At 38.8% G+C, this 21,609-nt stretch overlaps 1 protein-coding gene across 2 annotated transcripts in view; it reads right to left on the bottom strand.

Annotated features, from left to right (window-relative positions):
* The window catches only part of NPAT (nuclear protein, coactivator of histone transcription), a 93,318-nt gene that overhangs the window by 40,361 nt on the left and 31,348 nt on the right, over positions 1-21,609 (bottom strand). The gene's annotated exons all lie outside the window — the stretch shown is intronic.

Here is a 21,609-nt window from a genome sequence, read left to right as displayed (position 1 = left end):
ATGAAAAGTGCTGCTCCGGTTCACATGCGAATGACAAGAAAGTCAAACAACCTTATGGCTGATGTGGAGAAAGTTTTACTGGTTTGGCTAGAAAAGCTAATCAGCCATAAAATTTCCCAAGCCAAAGCATAATTCAGAGCAAGGTCCCTAATTTTCTTCAATTCTATGAAGGCTGAGAAGTGAGGAAGGTGCAGAAGTTTGAAGCTAGCAGAAGCTGGTTCATGAGGTTTAAGGAAAGAAGCATTTTCCATAATATAAAAATGCAAGGTAAAGCAGCAAGTGCTGATGTAGAAGCTGCAGCAAATTATCTAGAAAATCTAGCTAAGATAAATCGTGAAAGTGGCTATGCTATATAATAGATTTTCAGGGTAGATGAAATAGCCTTCTGTTGGAAGAAGAGATCATCTACTGCTTTTATAGCTAGAAAGGAAAATTCAATGCCTGCCTTCAAAGCTTTAAAGGACAAGCTGACTGTCATGTTGAGGGCTAATCCAGTTGGTGACTAAGTTGAAATAACGCACATTTATCATTCTAAAAATCCTGGGCCTTTAATAAATTATGTTAAATCTATTGTGCTGTGCTCTCTAAATGGAACAACAAAACTTAGATGACAGCACATCTGTTGACAACATGGTTTAGTGAATATTTTAACCCCACTGTTGAGCCCTACTGCTCAGAAAAAAAGATGCATTTCAAAATATTACTGCTTATTCACAATGTATGTGGTCACCCAATAGCTCTGATGGAAATGTTCGAGATCAATGTTATTTTCATACTGCTAACACAACATCCATTTTGCAGCCCATGGATCAAGGCATCATTTCAACTTTCAAGACTTGCAAAGTCCACTGAGAACCTTCTGGGAAGGATTCATTGTTCTAGATACCATTAAAAGCATTCATGATTCATGGGAAGAGGTCAAAATATCAATATTAACAGGAGTTTTGAAGATGTTGATTCCATCCCTCAAGGATGACTATGAGAAGTTCAAGACTTCAGCGGAAGAAGTAACTGCAGATGTGGTCGAAACAGCAAGAGAACTAGAATTAGTGGAGATTGAAGATGTGACTGAACTGTTGCAATCTCATGATAACACTTGAATGGATGAGGAGTTGCTTCTTTATGAATGAGTAAAGAAAGTACTTTCTTGGAGGTGCAAACTACTCCTGCTGAAGTGGCTGTGAATATTACTGAAATGACAACAGAGGATTTAGAATATGACATAAACTTAGCTGATTAAGCTGTAGCAGGGTTTGAGAGGACTGACTGCAAATTTGAAAGAGATTCTACCGTGGGTAAAATGGTATCAATAACATTGCATACTATGGAGAAATCTTTCATGAAAGGAAGCAAACTTCATGATGCAGCAAATTTCATTGCTGTCATATTTTAAGAAACTGCCACAACCACCCCAACCTTCAGCAACCACCACCTGAATCAGTAGGCAGCCACAGATACTGAGGTAAGACACTCAACCAGCAAAAAAATTATGACCTTTTGAAGACTCAGATGACTATTAGCATTTTTAGCAATAAAGTATTTTTTATTGTGAAATATAACATTTATACAAAAAAGCAACAAATTTCTAAGTACATTTTAACAAGCAGGTAAAGAACAGATTTCAAAATTTGATATGGGTTACAGTTCCATGATTTTTTGTTTTTTCTTCTAGTTGTTCCAAGACACTGGAGACCAACAGAAATATCAACATAATGATTCAGCAATCATATGAATTTGTTAAATCCTATCTTCTTTGTTATATTTCTCCTTCTCTTTAAATAACATATGCACATAAAAGCAATAAATTTCAAAGTAGACTGCAACAATTAGTTGTAGAACAGATTTCAGAGTTTGGTATGGGTTACAATTCCACAATTTTAGGTTTTTACTTCTAGCAGCTCTAAGGTACTGGAGGCTAAAATAAATACCAGTATAATGATTCAGCACTCATACCCATTTGTTAAACCAGACCTTCTCTGTATAACTTCACCATTACCTTTTATCTTTCTCCCACTCTTTGGGGGTATTTGGACTATGCACATTCTAATGTTTTGATGTTGGAATGGGCTGTTGGTAATGTGGGATAGGGGGATGGAATTAGCTGATGTTCTGGAGAGGCTGGCCCCTCTGCATTTCAGGACTCAAATGGTCCAGGGACCCATCTGGGGGTTGTAGGTTTTAGAGAGTTATCCTAGCACATGGAACCTTTGTAGAATCTTATATAACACCCTAGGTATTCTTTAGGATTGACAGAAATGGTTTTGGTTTTGGTTTGGCAAGTTATAATAGGTACCAATGTCTAACTGAAGTATGTGTAAGAATGACTCCAGTGCGGCCTCATGACTCTATTTGAATTCTCTCAGCCACTGATACCTTACTTGTTACACTTATTTCCCCCGCTTTTATCAAGATGGCACTGTTGATTACATGGTACCAGGGCCATCCCTGGAGGTCATCTCTCATGCTGCCAGGGAGACTTTCATCCCTGGAGGTCATATTCCATGTAGAGAGAAGGGCAATGGCTTTATTTATAAGAGGTGACTCTTAGGCATACCTATAAGTAGGCTAAGATTCTCCGCTACAAAATAAGCTTAACAAGAGTAAGCCTCAAGATTAAGGGCTTGGCCTATTAATTTGGCTGTCCCTGATGTTTGGCATGATATCTGGGGTTTCCGTAGTGGTAAAGTTTAAGAGTTCCATATTTTTTCTTCCATCCTTCAAGGAACTTTGTCAATACTTTTTAATTATCTGCTTAATTACTCTGGGAAGTATCCAGGCATTACATGAAACCATAAAGGATTAAATGCTCTTATTCTTATTCTGGGCTCCCTGTGTTTGGATTGTTTAAATATCTATCCAGACAGGTTGAATTAGATTATGTGCTATTGAAAACCTAGGTTCTGGACATAATAAAAGTTTCTTCCTTTGGTCTTGAAGAATATGTGAAGTTCTAAAATACAGGCAATGTCTTCCTTACCCTTGATTCCAAACTACATTAATCCCAACTTGATAAGGCTTCATTCTTGTCTCTAAATACCAGGTTATACATATATAAAACAGCTCCTCAAAATCCAGAACTGACAGAACAGTCTCTTCAATAAATGGTGCCTAGAGAACTGGATGTCCATATCCAAAAGAAGGAAAGAGGACCCATATCTCACACCCTATACAAAAGTTAACTCAAAATGGATTAAAGATCTAAACATTAGGTCTAAGACCATAAAACAGTTAGAGGAAAATGTTGGGAGATATCTTATGAAACTTACAATTGGAGGTGGTTTTATGGACCTTAAACCTAAAGCAAGAGCACTGAAGAAGGAAATAAATAAATGGGAGCTCCTCAAAATTAAACACTTTTGTGCATCAAAGAACTTCATCAAGAAAGTAGAAAGACAGCCTACACAATGGGAGACAATATTTGGAAATGACATATCAGATAAAGGTCTAGTATCCAGAATTTATAAAGAGATTGTTCAACTCAACAACAAAAAGACAGCCAACCCAATTACAAAATGGGAAAAAGACTTGAACAGACACCTCTCAGAAGAGGAAATACAAATGGCCAAAAGGCACATGAAGAGATGCTCAATGTCCCTGGCCATTAGAGAAATGCAAATCAAAACCACAATGAGATATCATCTCACACCCACCAGAATGGCCATTATCAAAAAAACAGAAAATGACAAGTGCTGGAGAGGATGCGGTGAAAGAGGCACACTTATCCACTGTTGGTGGGAATGTCAAATGGTGCAACCACTGTGGAAGGCAGTTTGGCGGTTCCTCAAAAAGCTGAATATAGAATTGCCATACAACCCAGCAATACCATTGCTGGGAATCTACTCAAAGGACTTAAGGGCAAAGACACAAACGGACATTTGCACACCAATGTTTATAGCAGCGTTATTTACAGTTGCAAAGAGATGGAAACAGCCAAAATGTCCATCAACAGACGAGTGGCTAAACAAACTGTGGTATATACATACGATGGAATATTATGCAGCTTTAAGACAGGATAAACTTATGCAGCATGTAATAACATGGATGGACCTAGAGAACATTATGCTGAGTGAGTCTAGCCAAAAACTAAAAGACAAATACTGTATGGTCCCACTGATGTGAACCGACATTCAAGAATAAACTTGGAATACGTCATTGGTAACAGAGTCCAGAAGGAGTTAGAAACAGGGTAAGATAATAGGTAATTGGAGCTGAAGGGATACAGACTGTGCAGCAGGACTAGATACAAAAACTCTAAAATGGACAACACAATAATACCTAATTGTAAAGTAATCATGTTAAAACACTGAATGAAGCTGCATCTGAGCTATAGGTTTTTTTTTTTGTTGTTGTTGTTTTGTTTTTACTATTATTACTTTTATTTTTTTTCTCTATATTAACATTCTATATCTTTTTCTGTTGTGTTGCTAGTTCTTCTAAACCAATGCAAATGTACTAAGAAACGATGATCATGCATCTATGTGATGATGTTAAGAATTACTGATTGCATATGTAGAATGGTATGATTTCTAAATGTTGGGTTAATTTCTTTTTTTTCTTTTTTCCGTTAATTAATAAAAAAAAAGATTTATAAAAAAAAAAAAATCCAGAACTAATAATTACCACTTCCGATTAAATGTGATGCTATAAGAGCTTATAATCTAGGTCCCAGTTTTCTTACAAGTATTTTCTAAGTGAGATCATACAATATTTGCTTTTGTGTCTGGCTTATTCTGCCTCACCAAATATCCCACAGCTTCATTCACATCATTGCATGACTCACAACTTTGTTCCTTCTTGGAGCAGTACTATGTTCAATCATATGTTTACACCATCGTTCACCAATCTATTTCTCAGTCAGTGCATCTTTCAGCCACCTCTATCTACTGGGCCTCATGTATAATGTCCAAAATCAACAGTCCATCAACATTCTCAATTTTAGATAATTTCCTTGCTCCCAAGAGAAAGTAAAAAAATACACCCTCAAGTGATGGTACTGTGAATTACTGATTATATATGTTAATGTTTTATTTGGGTTGTTAATTTTTTTAATTAATAAATAAATTTTAAAAAATGTAGAGCTATGTTGCAAAAAAAAAAAAAAGAAAAGAAGGATCAGACCTGGAACATTCCAGACAAAGAGTTTTTTTTAAATGTGATTTTATTGGGATATCTTCACACACCATGCAGTCCATTCAAAGTATACAATCAGTGGTTCACAATATCATCACATAAGCAAAGACTTTTTAAGATGGTCCGAAATATGCTCAAAGAGCTAAAAGAAAATTTGGACAAAAAACTAAAGGAAATCAGGAAAACATAGATGAACACAAAAAGAAAATCAATAGAGAGATGGTAATTAGGAAGAGGAACCAAACAGAGCTGAAGACTATAGTGACAGATATTAAAAATTCTTTAGAGGGGGTCAATGACAGATCAGAGCTGGCAGAAAAAAGAATCAGTGAACCTGAAGGTAAGATCACTGAAATCATCCTATCTGAGGAGCAGAAAGAAGAATGGATGAAGAAAAGTAAACAGAAACTGAGGAACCTATGGGACACCAACAAGCATTGCAATACATACATGCTGTGAGCATCCTGGGAGGAGAAGAAAAAGAGTAAGGGGCAGAGAGAATATTAAAGAAAATCATGGCTGCAGACTTCCCAAATTTAACAAAAGCATGAGTTTACACATTCAAGATGCTCAACAAATTACAAACAGGATAAACCCAAACAGACCCACACCATGCCATGTTATAATCAAACTGTCTAATGCCAAAGATGAAGAATTCTGAAAACCACAAGAGAAGCTACATGCCACATACAATGGAACCTCAATAAGATTAAGTGCCAATTTCTCATCATAAGCCATGGAGGCAAGAAAATAGTGGGATGGCATATTTAAAATGCTGAAGGCAAAACAATTGCCCACCAAAAATCCTGCATCCAGAAATACTGTTTTTGAAAAGTTAGGGAGGAATTAAGACATTCCCAGATATATAAAAGCTGAGGAACTTCTTCACCACAAGATCAGCCCTACAAGAAATGCTAACATAAATTCTGCAGACTGCTAAGAAAGAATTCTAGAGAATCTACTGAAGCCAGATAAAGAAATAAAGATCTTTGGTAATAAAAACAAAAACAAAAACACACCCTCACCAAATAGAAAATCCAAACCTCCTCCTAACTCCTGTCCTCCCCCCATTATGTACCCCTGGTATTGCTGCACTACTGTTGATATTTTCCTGTTAAACATAGCCCATGTAAACATAGCATGCAATATCATTTTCCCCCATCCCCCGAACTTATACAGTCTGTACAAGAATCATACCTTTGCAGTAGCTCATGCGAGAACTTATTCATATTTATAGTGTTAACTGGTGGGACACATGAATCTATACAATCCCTTTCAATCATGTTCATCTTCATATGGCAATATTAGTTATAGACCCACTAGTGAACTACCTTCACTTCTGTCTATTCTTTTATAATTAAGTTCAACCTCATTAGCGACAGTTCACTTATCTCTAGCTTCTGTGTATATTTAGGTCCCCTACACATTCTGTATCTTAAGACTCTGATTTTACCTTCACCGTGGTCATAAAATTGGAATCGTACAGTATCTGTCCCTTTGTGTATGTCTTATTTCACTCAGCATTATGTCATCAAGCCTCATCCACCTTGTCATGTGCTTGAGGACATCGTTTCATCTTCCTGCTACAGAATATTCCATTGTATGTATATACCACATTTTGTTATCCACTCATCTGCTGATGGGCATTTGGACTGTTTCCATCTTTTAGTGAATGAATACTGCTGCTATGAACATCGATGTACAATTTTGTGTTTATGTCACTGCTTTCAGCTCTTCAGGTATATACCAAGTAGTGGTACTGCCAGACCATAGAGCAACTCGATATTTAGTGTTCCAAGGAACCACCAGACTGTCTTCCATAGTGGCTGTATCATTATATTTTTCTACTGGTATTGAACAAGTGTTTCAGCTTCTCCACATTCTCTCCAACATTTGTAGTTTCCTGTGTGTTTAATAGTAGCCATTCTTATAGGTGTGAGATGATATCTCATTGTAGTCCTGAGCTACATTTTCCTTACGGCTAATGAGAATGCGCAACTCTTCATATGCTTTTTAGCCATCTGTATTTGCTTTTCAGAGAAATGTCTATTCATATCATTAGTCAATTTTATAATTGGGTTGCTTATACTTTTGTTGTTGAGTTGTACGATTTCTTTATGTATACAGGATAACAAACCTTTATCTGATGTGTGATTTCTGAATATTTCCTACAGTTGAGTAGCTGCTTCTTCACGTTTTTGACAAAGTCTTTTGAGGAACAAAAGCATTCGGTTTTGAGGAGTTTCGATTTATCTATTTTTTCTTTTGTTGTTTATGCTTTGGGTGTAAAGTTTAGAAAGCTATCTCCTATTATTAGGTCTTGAAGATGTTTCGCTACATTTTCATCTAGGACCTTTATGGTATTCTTTCTTATGTTTATGTGTCTGATCCAGTTTGAGTTAATTTTTGTATAGGGTGGAAGGTAAAGGTCATCGTTCGTTCTTCTGGCTATTGATACCCAGTTGTTCCAGTATGCTAGCTGCCGGAATGCAACATACCAGAGACAGATTGGCTTTTAATAAAAGGGGATTTATTTTTGTTAGTTCTTCAGAGGAAAGGCAGCTAACTTTCAACTGAGGTTCTTTCTTATGTGGGAAGGCACAGGGCGGTCTCTGCCAGCCTTCTCTCCAGGCCTCTGGGTTCCAGCAACTTTCCCCGGGGTGATTTCTTTCTGCATCTCTAAAGGCCTGGGCTGAGCAGCAAGTGCTGAGATGATGTATACTGAGATGCTTGGGCTGTGCTATGTTGTGCTCTCTCATTTAAGCACCAGCCAATTAAGTCAAATATCATTCACTGCAGCTGGCATGCCTCCTAGCCAACTGCAGATGTAATCAGCAACAGATGAGGTTCACGTACCATTGGCTCATGTCCACAGAAACAGAACTAGGCCAAGATGACAACTGAATCTAACTACCACACCACTTCTCCCATGCCCATTTATTGAAAACACTATTTTGTCCCAGTTCAGTGGATTTGGGGGTCTTGTTGAAGATCAGTCCACAGATTTGGTGGTCTATTTCTGTACTCTTGATTTGATTCCATTGGTCAATACTTCTTTGTTTGTGCCAGTACCATGCTGTTTTGACCACTGTGACTTTATAACAAGTTTTAAAATTGGGGAGTGTTAATCCTCCCATTTCACACTTAAATAAAGTACTTTTTAAATTAAGGTATGTACATTGCATTTTTATACGTAATGCTATTGCACACTTAAGACTATAATATAGTGTAAACATATTGTGATATCACTTTATTGCAGTGGTCTGAAACCAAACCCATAATATCTCTGAGGTATGCCTGTATTTAGAACTGCTAATCTGCAGCTGTGTGAGAAATGAATTTACCATGGTATGGGCCTTATATACCATTTTTTGCAACCTTAACCACACAGTATGAAGTCAAAACAATTGTTTTCGGAAGTTATTTGAGTGAACTCCCTTCTAACCCTCATACTTTAATTAGGTTACATCATATATTTTGTAATAGATAGATTTTTCAAAGCCTAAGTTCTATCCTGGGATCCCTTGATATGCAGGTTGCTTTTCTGTTGTTACATGCAATAAAGTTTACTCTTGTGTACATCTGACAAATGCACAGTCCTCTATGCGCCAACATAGTACTATATAGAACAGTTTTATCACCTCCAAATTCTCTTCTATGGCCTCTTTACAATCAATTCCCCAACTACTGACAACTACTGATCTGTTTTCAGTCTTCTAGTTTTGCCTCTTTCTTAAGGTCATATAAAAAAGCTACACAGTTTTCTCTCACGTATGGCTGTGTTATCTATCTGTTATTTTTCTCTTTGGAGCAATAAAAATTGACTAAAATTGTGACTTGGGATCACTGTACAACAAAGTAAGGATACAGTAAACTGATTGTATACTTTGGATAGAATATATGTTATATGAATATATCTCATCAAAAAGTGCAGATTCAAAAATAAATGGAGAGATAAAAGTGCTAGAGAAGATATGGAGAGGAATACCTATTCAATGTTGGTAAGGAAGTAGAATTATACAGACCCCATAGAGAGTAATGGAGAGGATCTACAGGAGGAGAAATACAGAGTGACCATAGGATTAGACAATCCTGCCACTAGGAATATATACATTTGCACATTAATGCATATAGTGGCATTACTAACAATAGTCAATGGGTGGAGGTGGCCAAAGGGTCCACTGCCTGAGGTGGTGAAGCTGAAGGGTAAGCTGTGATGTATACATACAATGGAATATTGTACGGCTATAGAAAGGAATGCAATGAGATGAATGAACCTTGAGGACATTATGCTGAACAAAGTAAGCTAGAAACGAAAGGACAAATATTGTATGGTGTCATTTAGAAATTGCTTCAAAGAAAACTAGGGCCTAGATTGTAAGGTCTTACAGGAGTCAAATTTATCCCTGAGTTTTAAGTGTTATTTCTAAATTCTGAGATGCTGTGTTCTTTGTGTATAATTCACAGGAGTTTCCTGGATCTATGGGTACCTAAATGACACCAAAGACTCAGAGTTAGAGTTCTAAAGTTCTGAAAGTCAGCATTACTCCATTCAGTAACTACTAAAAAAGATGAAAAAAGACATCAGACTTCAATTAGAGATATGAATGAGGCTGATCTCGTTAAGACTAAGGTAAATCAGAATACAGCATAAAGGATTACCTGTATTTTAAAACTTCAACCTGTGTGTGAAAGCAGAGGAAGAGATGTTTATTCTACCCAAAATTTGAACTCTGTATACCACACCATCTAAATTAACAATTTTATCCAGTTTATTCAAACAACCTAAATACACAGAGCCTAGAATAGAAAACGAGATATGATGATTATGTATAGTTTAATGTAACACCATGTGTATTAGTTATGGTTCAATAGAGAAACAGAATCAACAGGAAATACTCGCAAATATAAAATTTATGAAAGTGTCTCACACAACCATGGGAACACAGAGTACAAAACCCACAAAGCAGGATGTAAAGCAGATGATTCCGATGAAGGGTCTGGATACACTAGAAAGGAGAGGCTTGCCGGCTGAAGCAGGAAGAGAGTCTGTCTCTTCTGACTCCTCCTTAAAAGGCTTCTAGTGATTAGATTAAGCATCACTCATTGCAGAAGACACTCCCCTTGGATGATGACAAATGGAATCAGCTGTGCATACAGCTGATGTGATCATAATTTAATTTTACGAAATGTCCTATCACAACAGACAGGCCAGCATCCGCCCAACAGAATAGGTACCAACACTTGGTCAAGTTGACACACAAACCTAACAATTACAGTCCACCCCTTGTCAACCTGGCAGCTAAACATATTACCTTAAACCATACCTAATTTCTAAATAAAAAACAATGAAACATCTTTTCTTTCAACTACCTAATACTCAAATGTGCTGCATTTAACAGGAAACACGTTAAATTTCTCCATAATAGGGTACAAGTCCTTGGGTAACATTCATTCTTGAACTTGATATCTTACAACTTAAATAGTATAACAGGAACAAAACAGCATTACAGTCCAGGTTTCTGTAACTGATCACGTGGTTGTAGTTCCTATTTATCACTACCTTCTTCCACTGCCCATTCCATGTTCCCTTTACATTCAGCAAGCACTTCAGGGGCCATGGTTCTTTGCCTTGTGGGGTGAACCAAACCTTCATTTCTGAAGTTTCAGAGCCATTGGTAGCCCTGCCAGGAATGGATTGTTGCAGTTTTCCATTGATCTTAATCACAGGGCATGGTAGTACTAAAAGACGCCCCAGGGAATATCCTATCTCCCAAGAAAACTCTTCTTTACCTCTATTGTGTAGTTGCAGTCCTATTTCCCCCTGATAGTCAGGGTCAGTCACCCCATACAATAATGTTATGCTCTTCTTGGCTTGTTGATCCAGGGGCATGAGAAGCCCAAAGTGACCAGGTGGCAGTCTTAGATTCCAGTTCAGTGGAATCATTGTTGTTTCTCCTGATAGAAGCACTCCCCCTTTTGGAACTAAAACCTGTAGACCAGCAGAGCTCAGGGTTGCAGGGAGAGGAAGCAAAAATTTTCATAGTGGATCACTAGGGGTAATAGTGAGCGGTGTCACTCCAATTTCCACCCCTTGGTTCCTGGAACCATGGATCCTGGCTATGAGAGAAACAGGGATGCTGATTCAGAGCATACACAGCTTCCTGGAGAACATTACCCCAGCCCTTCAAGAAACTGCCACCCAATTGGCACTGCAATTGAGTTTTCAAAAGGCCATTACACCATTCTATCAATCCAACTGCTTCTGGATGATGGGGAACATGGTAAGACCAGAGAATTCCATGAGCATGCGTCCATTCCCGCACTTCATTTGCTGTGAAGTGTGTTCCTTGATCAGAAGCAATGCTATGTGGAATACCATGACGATGGATAAGGCATTCTGTAAGCTCACATACGGTAGTTCTGGCTAAAGCATTGCATGCAGGGAAAGCAAACCCATATCCAGAGTATATGTCTATTCCAGTTAGAATAAATTGTAATCAACCTGCCACCATGTAGCTGGCTGGTCACCTATGGGGATGGTGTCATATCGGGGGCTGAGTGTGGGTTTCTGCTGCTGGCAGATTGGGCACTCAGCAGTGACTGTAACCAAGTTAGCCTTGGTGAGTGGAAGTCCATGTTGCTGAGCCCATGCATAACCTCCAACCTACCACCATGACCACTTTGTTCATGAGCCCATTGGGCAGTGACAGGAGTTGCTAGGGAAAGAGGCTGACTGGTATCCACAGAATGGGTCATCTTATCCACTTGATTATTAAAACCTTCCTCTGCTGAAGTCACCCTCTGGTGTGCATTCACATGGGACACAATTATCTTCATGTTTTTAGTCCACTCAGAAAGGTCTATCTACATACTTCTTCCCCAGACCTCTTTGTCACCAATTTCCAATTATGGTCTTTCCAAGTCCCTGACCATCCAGCCAAACCATTAGCAGCAGCCCATGAGTCAGTATACAAACACACCTCTGGCCAGTTTTCCTTCCAAGCAAAATGAACAACCAGGTGTACTGCTCGAAGTTCTGCCCACTGGGAGGATTTCTCACCACTGTCCTTCAAGGACACCCAAGAAAGGGGTTGTGCTGCTGCAGCTGTCCACTTTCAGGTGGACATATCGTGCTGAACCATCTGTAAACCAGGCCCGAGTTTTCTCTTCCTCAGTCAATTCACTGTAAGGAACTCCCCAAGAGGCCATAGCTCTGGTCTGGGAAAGAGAAGGTAATATGGCAGGAGTGGAGACCATGGGCATTTGGGCCACTTCCTCATGTAACCTACTTGTGCCTTTAGGACCTGCTCTGGTCCTAGCTCATATATACCATTTCCATTTTACAGCAGACTGCTGCTGTGCACGCCCATCTTTATGGCTTGGTAGGTCAGACAACACCCAGCTCATGATAGGCAACTCAGGTCTCATGGTAACTTGGTGGCATGGTTAAGCATTCGGTCTGTACTAAGGCCCAGTAGCAGATCAAAAGCTGTTTCTCAAAAGGAGAGTCATTACCTGCAGCAGATTATAAGACTTTGCTCCAAATTCCTAAGGGTCTGCGTTGTGATTCTCCTATAGGGGTGTGCTGGTTTAAAAGGATGTATGCCCCGTAGAAAAGCCATGTTTTAATCAAAACCCCATTTCATAAAGGTAGAATAATCCCTATTCAATACTATATGTTTGAAACTGTTATAAAATCATCTCCCTGGATGATATGATTTAGTCAAGAGTGGTTGTTGAATTGGATTAGGGGACAACATGTCTCCACTCATTTGGGTGGGACTTGATTGGCTGATTAAATCCTATAAAAGAGGAAACATTTTGGAGAATGGAAGAAGATTCAGAGAGAGCAGAACCACAAAGTAGAGAGCCCACAAGCCAGCGACCTTTGGAGATGAAGAAGGAAAACACCTCCCAGGGAGCTTCATGAAACTAGGAGCCAGGAGAGAAAACTAGCAGATGGTGCCGTGTTCGCCATCTTCCTTCCAGCTGAAAGAGAAACTCTGACCGTGTTCACTATGTGCCTTTCCAGTTGAGAAAGAAACTGAACTTCATTGGCCTTCTTGAACCAAGGTATCTTTCCCTGGATGCTTCTGATTGGACATTTCTGTGGACTTGTTTTAATTGGGACATTTTCTCGGCCTTAGAACTGTAAACTAGCAACTCATTAAATTCCCCTTTTTAAAAGCAATTCTGTTGCTGGTATATCGTATTCCAGCAGCTAGCAACTAGAACAAGGGGTCTGCGCCAAAGGCTCCAGACAGACAGCATCTCTATTTGCCACTGACACTTCCAGCACCACTGGATCTGCTGGATCATATGGCCCAAGAGGCAGAGAAGCTTGTACAGCAGCCAGGAACTTTCACAGAGCCTCCTCTTGTTCAGGACGCCATTCAAAATTAATAGCTTTTCTGGTCACTTGATAAATGGGCTGGAGTAGCACATCCAAATGAGGAATATGTAGTCCAAAAAATCCAAAGAGATCAACTAGGCATTGTGCCTCTTTTATGGCCTTAGCAGGGTCCAGATGCAGAAACTTACCCTGCACCTTAGAAGGGATATCACGACATGCCCCACACCACTGGACACCTAGAAATTTCATTGAGGTGGAAGGCCCCTGTATTTTTGTTGGATTTATCTCCCATCTTCTCACATGCAAATGCCTTACCAGTAAGTCTAGAGTGGTTGCTACTTCTTGTTCACTAGGACTGATCAATATAATGGACCAGTGTGATGTCTTGTGGGAGGGAGAAAGGATCAAGGTCCCTGTGGACAAGATTATGACATAGGGCTGGAGAGTTGCTATACCCCTGGGTAGGTTAGTTAAAGTATACTGCTGACCTTGCCAGCTAAAAGCAAACTGTTTCTGGTGGTCCTTACTAACAACTATTGAGAAAAAAGCATTTGCCAGATCAACGGCTATATACCAGGTAGCAGGGGATGTACTGATTTGCTCAAACAATATCACATCCGGAACAGCGCTATAACTGGAGTTACCACCTGGCTGAGCTTATAATCCACTGTCATCTTCCAAGACCTATCTGTTTTCTGCACAGACCAAATAAGAGAATAGAATACGGATGTGGTGGGAATCACCACCCCTGCATCCTTCCAATCTTTAAAAGTGGCAGAAAACTCTGCAATCCCTCCAGGAATTCAGTATTGCTTTTGATTTACTATTTTGCTCGGTAGGGGCAGTTCTAGTGGCTTCTACTTGGCCTTACACACCATAACAGACCTCACTGCATGAGTCAGAGAGCCAATGTGGGGATTCTGCCAGTTGCTTAGTATTTCTATTTCAATTATACATTCTGGAACTGAGGAAATAGTGACAGAATGGGTCCGGGGCCCACTGGACCCACTGTGCGACGGACTTGAGCTAAAACTCCATTAATCACCTGGCCTCCATAAGACCCCACTCTGACTGGTGGATGAGAGTAACTTTTTGGGTCCCCTGGAATTAACGTCACTTCTGAACCAGTGTCTAATAATCCCCTAAATATCTGATCATTTCCTTTTCCCCAGTGAACAGTTACCCTGGTAAAAGGCTCTCGGTCTCCTTGGGGAAGGCTTGGAGGAAGATTAACAGTACAAATTTGTGGCAGTGTAATAGGGTTCTCCCCCAAAGAGACCTGGCCTCCCCTTCACTCAAGGGGCTCTGGGACTGTAAACTCTCTCAAGTCTGGAAATTGATTAAGGGGCCGTGACTCTGTGTTTTTATAATTCAGGTTAGCCTTCTGTTCACTTGACCTAGCACTCTTTTTCTTAAACAGCTCAAACAAGAATTCAATAGACTGCCCATCTATTGTATTTCAAGGTACCCTATGATATACTAGCCAATGCCACAAATCTGTGTGAGTCAGATTATTTTGACTCCTGCTTTGAGTTTGCTCTCCATTATAATAGCCACAACCACCTGTCTTTGGTGCTTAAGTGCTGCCACTTGGCTTCTGTCAACTTGGGATCCAGTCATCCCCACTGTGTTTTAAGAATTCCAGCTCAGTGACAGCAATTCGTACAGTAATATCTGACCTACAGAGAAGTACAACTACAAAGCTCTTCAGGGATGATGGTTTTAGTCTCACAAATTTATTTCTCACTGTTTTGGTAAAAGGTGCATCCTCTGGACATTCCTGGGGTGTAAGAGCAGGTTTTGCATGATAAATCCACTCTAACATTCCAATCTCTCTAAGCCTCTGGATTCCTTCATCTACATTATACCAGGGCAGTTCTGGCATTTCAACCTCAGGTAATGTCGGCCACCTTTTGATCTACGTTTCAGCCAACCATCCAAACTAACTCTTAATACCTTTTCTAACTCCTTGAGCTATAATACTGAATACAGAATCTCTGCTTAGTGGGCCCATATCAATAAATTCAGCCTGATTCAGCCTTATATTCCTCCCATCATTATCCCACACCCTTAAACCCACTGCCACACATATTCTGTCTACACAATTTGGAAAACTTACACAGTTCTTTTGGAGTATAATGTACCTCCTCATGTGTGATACTTTGCACCTCACCTTTAGGGGCCTGTTGGGACATTAGTCTAATTATAGGTCTGGAAGAAACGAGGGGTGGTGGGGGTGCGTCATGAAAAGAATTAGAAATATCTTCTAGGCCATATGCTTCAGGGCATTCGTTTGCAGTTTCATCTGGTGAAACAGGATTAATCACTCTAGGGCTAGTCCATTCAGGTGGAGGTTAGGTGGCCAACTCCTCAAGGCAGGCTGGAGGTGGGGTGGCTATGTCCTCAGGGCAGATTATTACAGGGTTATCTAAAGAAGACTCAGCATAACCTAGGGTTTCAACCTCACCAACATCATTATCATTATCAATCTATGCGTCGCCATCCCAATTTTCAGGGTCCCATTCCTTTCCAATCAACGCCCTCACTTTAACGGCAGACACCATGCAAAACTGAGATTTCAGTTTACGTTGTAAGGTTGCTACCATAACAATAAGAACCTGAGTCTGATTTTTGGAGATCTCAAGTCTATGGCTCCAGGACATAAGATTTTCCTTCAGGACTCTCTCAGAAACACCTACATCCATCAGATGGCATGTAAGCTTCTCCTTTGAGGCCTTAACCCCACCCCTTTCACTCCTTAATGTATCCAGTGTATCTAACAACCACCAGCCAACATCTAGATACTTCTTATTTCCACAAAACTCCGTAAAGCTTTCAAAAACACTATCCTCCAGAGCCTGGCTTTGAACAAGCGAAGCCTTACGAGAATTGAAGGACGATATTTTGAGTATCTCTTTTGCCAACTCACTCCACGGATTGGGAGTATCACTCTGATTATGGGAATCAGAGTCCTTGGTGCTTCTGAGTCCAGTCAGAGTAGAAAACCAGTCATAAAAACCCATTTATAAGATTCTGTTTCTTAAGAACCACTCCTAGTGCCACGTTGTATAATTAGGGTTCTCTAGAGAAACAGAATCAATAGGAATCACTCGCAAATATAAAATTTATAAAAGTGTCTCACATAACCATAGGAACGCAGAGTCCAAAATCCAAAGGGCAAACTGTGAAGCTGACGATTCCAATGAAGGGTCTGGACAAACTCCATAGGAGCGGCTCACCGGCTGAAGCAGGAAGAGAGGCTGCCTCTTCTAAATCCTCCTTAAAAGGCTTCCAGTGACAAGATTCAGCATCACTCATTGCAGAAGACACTCCCCTTGGCTGATTACAAATTGAATCAGCTGTGGATATAGGCTGATTACAAATCAAATCAGCTGTGGATGTAGCCTATGTGATCATGATTTAATTCCATGAAATGTCCTCATCGCAACAGACATAAAGCACTGAAGTAAAAATATGGATGTATTAAATTTTCCCACCTGGGAAATTCCTGATATTCTGCAAAACACTAGGAACTTCCAATTTAATAAGCCAAGCCCTCAATCTTTAGGCTGGCCCTTATGAAACTTATTTCTGTAAGGGTAAGCTAAGTCTACCTTAATATATCTAAAAGTCACCTCCAGAGAATCTCTGGTTGCTCAGATGGGGCTTCTCTCTAAGTTAAACTCTGAATATAAACTCATCACTCTCTGAGCTATATAGGATATGACTTTCAGGGATGCAGTTTCCCTGGCAACATGAGAGAAGAGTCCCAGGGATGCACCTAACCCTGGCATTGAGGGACTGAAAATGCTTGCTCGACCAAAAGGGGGTAATGTAGCAAAATAACGTTTCAGAGGCTAAGAGATTTCAAATAGTCGAGAGGTCATTCTGGAGGTTATTGTTATGGAAGCTTCAGCCATAAATTACAAATTGCCACAGCATGCAAAGCCCCAACCAACAGTATTCCAGAAAAACCTAGGGCTCTATCTAAGACTCCACAAAGTTTTACTTGAGTTTATTGTTCAGAAATTTAAAATCTCCAGACTGTTCCTAAGCCAGATAAACACAAATTTAGAGGTGCCAGACTCTCCCAGAACATCAACCAGTTGCATTTTCCTACCCCATAATGTTGACACTCTTTTTCAACATGAAGTAAGAATAGTCATTACCCAAATACCCCTGAAGACTGAGAGAAGGACGAAACAAGAGGGAGGAGTTGTTCAGAGCAGTTAGGATTTAAAAAATGATTATGACTACTGAATCATTATATAGTTATTTCTTTTTAGTTTCTAATGTATTAGAATAGCCAGAAGGAAATATCTGAAATTGTAGAACTGTAACCCATGTTATACCTTGAAATTTACTCTATAACTAGTTGTTAAACTAAACTTTCAAACTTATTACTTTTCTGCATGATATATTTCACAATAAAAATGATTAAAATATTTAAAAAGGCATGCAATATTGAATGTTTTGTACATCTCCTTTCTTCACTTAGAATTTTTTTTCAAAGATTTATCTACATGGTATAAATCAATAGCGTGTTCTTTTTTAGTGCTAAGTAGTATTCTACTGTATGAATATACCACAGGCTTGTCATTCACTCAACTTTTGAAGGATATCTTCCTTGTTACCAGTTCCTAACAATACAAGTAAACAGTATGCAGGTTTACGTGTGAATTTAAGTTCTTCATTCACTGTGTCATGTTAACTGTATGTTTGCTACCTTCATAAGCAACTGCCAATTTGTTTTCCAAAGTAGTTGTGAGACTTTGCATTCCCATAAGCAATGAACAGAACTTCCTACTGCTCTGCATTCTTACCAGAAAGTAGCTGTCATTCTTTACATTTGTTTATATTTTAAGCTTTCTAATAGGTGTGTACTGGTAACTCAGTGGGATTTTAATTTGCACTTTCTTAATGACTAATAATATAGAGCATCTTCTTTTAAGGTTACTGCCATCCAGATATTTTCTTTGATGAAGTGTCTTAGATCCCTTGTCCATATGAAAAAAAATCAGGTCATTCATTTCCTTTTTGAGGTCTTTTTTTTTTTTTCCCCTGCAATTGATTTTTTTTTATTAATTAACGGAAAAAAAGAAATTAACCCAACATTTAGAAATCATACCATTCTACATATGCAATCAGTAATTCTTAACATCATCACATAGATGCATGATAATTGTTTCTTAGTACATTTGCGTCGGTTTAGAAGAAATAGCAACACAACAGAAAAAGATATAGAATGTTAATATAAAGAAAAGAAATAAAAGTAATAATAATAGTAAAAGAAAAAAAAAACCTATAGCTCAGACGCAGCTTCATTCAGTGTTTTAACATGATTACTTTACAATTAGGTATTATTGTGCTGTCCATTTTTCAGTTTTTGTATCCCTGTTGCACAGTCTGTATCCCTTCAGCTCCAATTACCCATTCTCTTACCCTGTTTCTAACTCCTGATGGTCTCTGTTACCAATGACATATTCCAAGTTTATTCTCGAATGTCCGTTCACATCAGTGGGAACATACAGTATTTGTCCTTTAGTTTTTGGCTAGACTCACTCAGCATAATGTTCTCTAGGTCCATCCATGTATACATGCTTCATAAGTTTATTCTGTCTTAAAGCTGCATAATATTCCATTGTATGTATATACCACAGTTCGTTTAGCCATTCTTCTGTTGATGGACATTTTGGCTGTCTCCATCTCTTTGCAATTGCAAATAACGCTGCTATAAACATTGGTGTGCAAATGTCCGTTTGTGTCTTTGCCCTTAAGTCCTTTGAGTAGATTCCCAGCAATGGTATTGCTGGGTCGTATGGCAATTCTATATTCAGCTTTTTGAGGAACCGCCAAACTGCCTTCCACAGTGGTTGCACCATTTGACATTCCCACCAACAGTGGGTAAGTGTGGCTCTTTCTCCACATCCTCTCCAGCACTTGTCATTTTCTGTTTTTTTGATAATGGCCATTCTGGTGGGTGTGAGATGATATCTCATTGTGGTTTTGATTTGCATTTCTCTAATGGCCAGGGACATTGAGCAACTCTTCATGTGCCTTTTGGCCATTTGTATTTCCTCTTCTGAGAGGTGTCTGTTCAAGTCTTTTTCCCATTTTGTAATTGGGTTGGCTGTCTTTTTGTTGTTGAGTTGAACAATCTCTTTATAAATTCTGGATACTAGACCTTTATCTGATATGTCGTTTCCAAATATTGTCTCCCATTGTGTAGGCTGTCTTTCTACTTTCTTGATGAAGTTCTTTGATGCACAAAAATGTTTAATTTTGAGGAGCTCCCATTTATTTATTTCCTTCTTCAGTGCTCTTGCTTTAGGTTTAAGGTTCATAAAACCGCCTCCAATTGTAAGTTTCATAAGATATCTCCCTACATTTTCCTCTAACTGTTTTATGGTCTTAGACCTAATGTTTAGATCTTTGATCCATTTTGAGTAAACTTTTGTATAGGGTGTGAGATATGAGTCTTCTTTCCTTCTTTTGCATATGGATATCCAGTTCTCTAGGCACCATTTATTGAAGAGACTGTTCTGTCCCAGGTGAGTTGGCTTGACTGCCTTATCAAAGATCAAATGTCCATAGATGAGAGGGTCTATATCTGAGCACCCTATTCGATTCCATTGGTCGATATATCTATCTTTATGCCAATACCATGCTGTTTTGACCACTGTGGCTTCATAATATGCCTTAAAGTCAGGCAGCATGAGACCTCCAGCTTCGTTTTTTTCCCTCAAGATGTTTTTAGCAATTCGGGACACCCTGCCCTTCCAGATAAATTTGCTTATTGGTTTTTCTATTTCTGAAAAGTAAGTTGTTGGGATTTTGATTGGTATTGCATTGAATCTGTAAATCAATTTAGGTAAGATTGACATCTTAACTATATTTAGTCTTCCAATCCATGAACACGGTATGCCCTTCCATCTATTTAGGTCTTCTGTGATTTCTTTTACCAGTTTTTTGTAGTTTTCTTTATATAGGTTTTTTGTCTCTTTAGTTAAATTTATTCCTAAGTATTTTATTCTTTTAGTTGCAATTGTAAATGGGATTCGTTTCTTGATTTCCCCCTCAGCTTGTTCATTACTAGTGTATAGAAATGCTACAGATTTTTGAGTGTTGATCTTGTAACCTGCTACTTTGCTGTACTCATTTATTAGCTCTAGTAGTTTTGTTGTGGATTTTTCCGGGTTTTCGACGTATAGTATCATATCGTCTGCAAACAGTGATAGTTTTACTTCTTCCTTTCCAATTTTGATGCCTGGTGTTTCTTTTTCTTGTCTAATTGCTCTGGCTAGAACCTCCAACACAATGTTGAATAATAGTGGTGATAATGGACATCCTTGTCTTGTTCCTGATCTTAGGGGGAAAGTTTTCAATTTTTCCCCATTGAGGATGATATTAGCTGTGGGTTTTTCATATATTCCCTCTATCATTTTAAGGAAGTTCCCTTGTATTCCTATCTTTTCAAGTGTTTTCAACAGGAAAGGCTGTTGAATCTTGTCAAATGCCTTCTCTGCATCAATTGAGATGATCATGTGATTTTTCTGCTTTGATTTGTTGATATGGTGTATTACATTAATTGATTTTCTTATGTTGAACCATCCTTGCATACCTGGAATGAATCCTATTTGGTCATGATGTATAATTCTTTTCATGTGTTGTTGGATACGATTTGCTAGAATTTTATTGAGGATTTTTGCATCTATATTCATTAGAGAGATTGGTCTTTAGTTTTCTTTTTTTGTAATATCTTTGTCTGGTTTTGGTATGAGGGTGATGTTCGCTTCATAGAATGAATTAGGTAGCTTTCCCTCCAGTTTGATTTTTTTGAAGAGTTTGAGGAGAGTTGGTACTAATTCTTTCTGGAATGTTTGACAGAATTCACATGTGAAGCCGTCTGGTCCTGGGGTTTTCTGTTTAGGAAGCTTTTGAATGACTGATTCAATTTCTTTAGTTGTGATTGGTTTGTTGAGGTCATCTATTTCTTCTTGAGTCAAAGTTGGTTGCTCATGTCTTTCCAGGAACCCGTCCATTTCATCTAAATTGTTGTATTTATTAGCGTAAAGTTGTTCATAGTATCCTGTTATTATCTCCTTTATTTCTGTGAGGTCAGT

Source organism: Tamandua tetradactyla, chromosome 8 (assembly GCF_023851605.1).
Source record: "Tamandua tetradactyla isolate mTamTet1 chromosome 8, mTamTet1.pri, whole genome shotgun sequence".
NCBI lineage: Eukaryota > Metazoa > Chordata > Mammalia > Pilosa > Myrmecophagidae > Tamandua > Tamandua tetradactyla.
The sequence above is the reverse complement of the archived record's forward strand: the minus strand, read 5'-3'. Positions and strand labels throughout refer to the sequence as shown.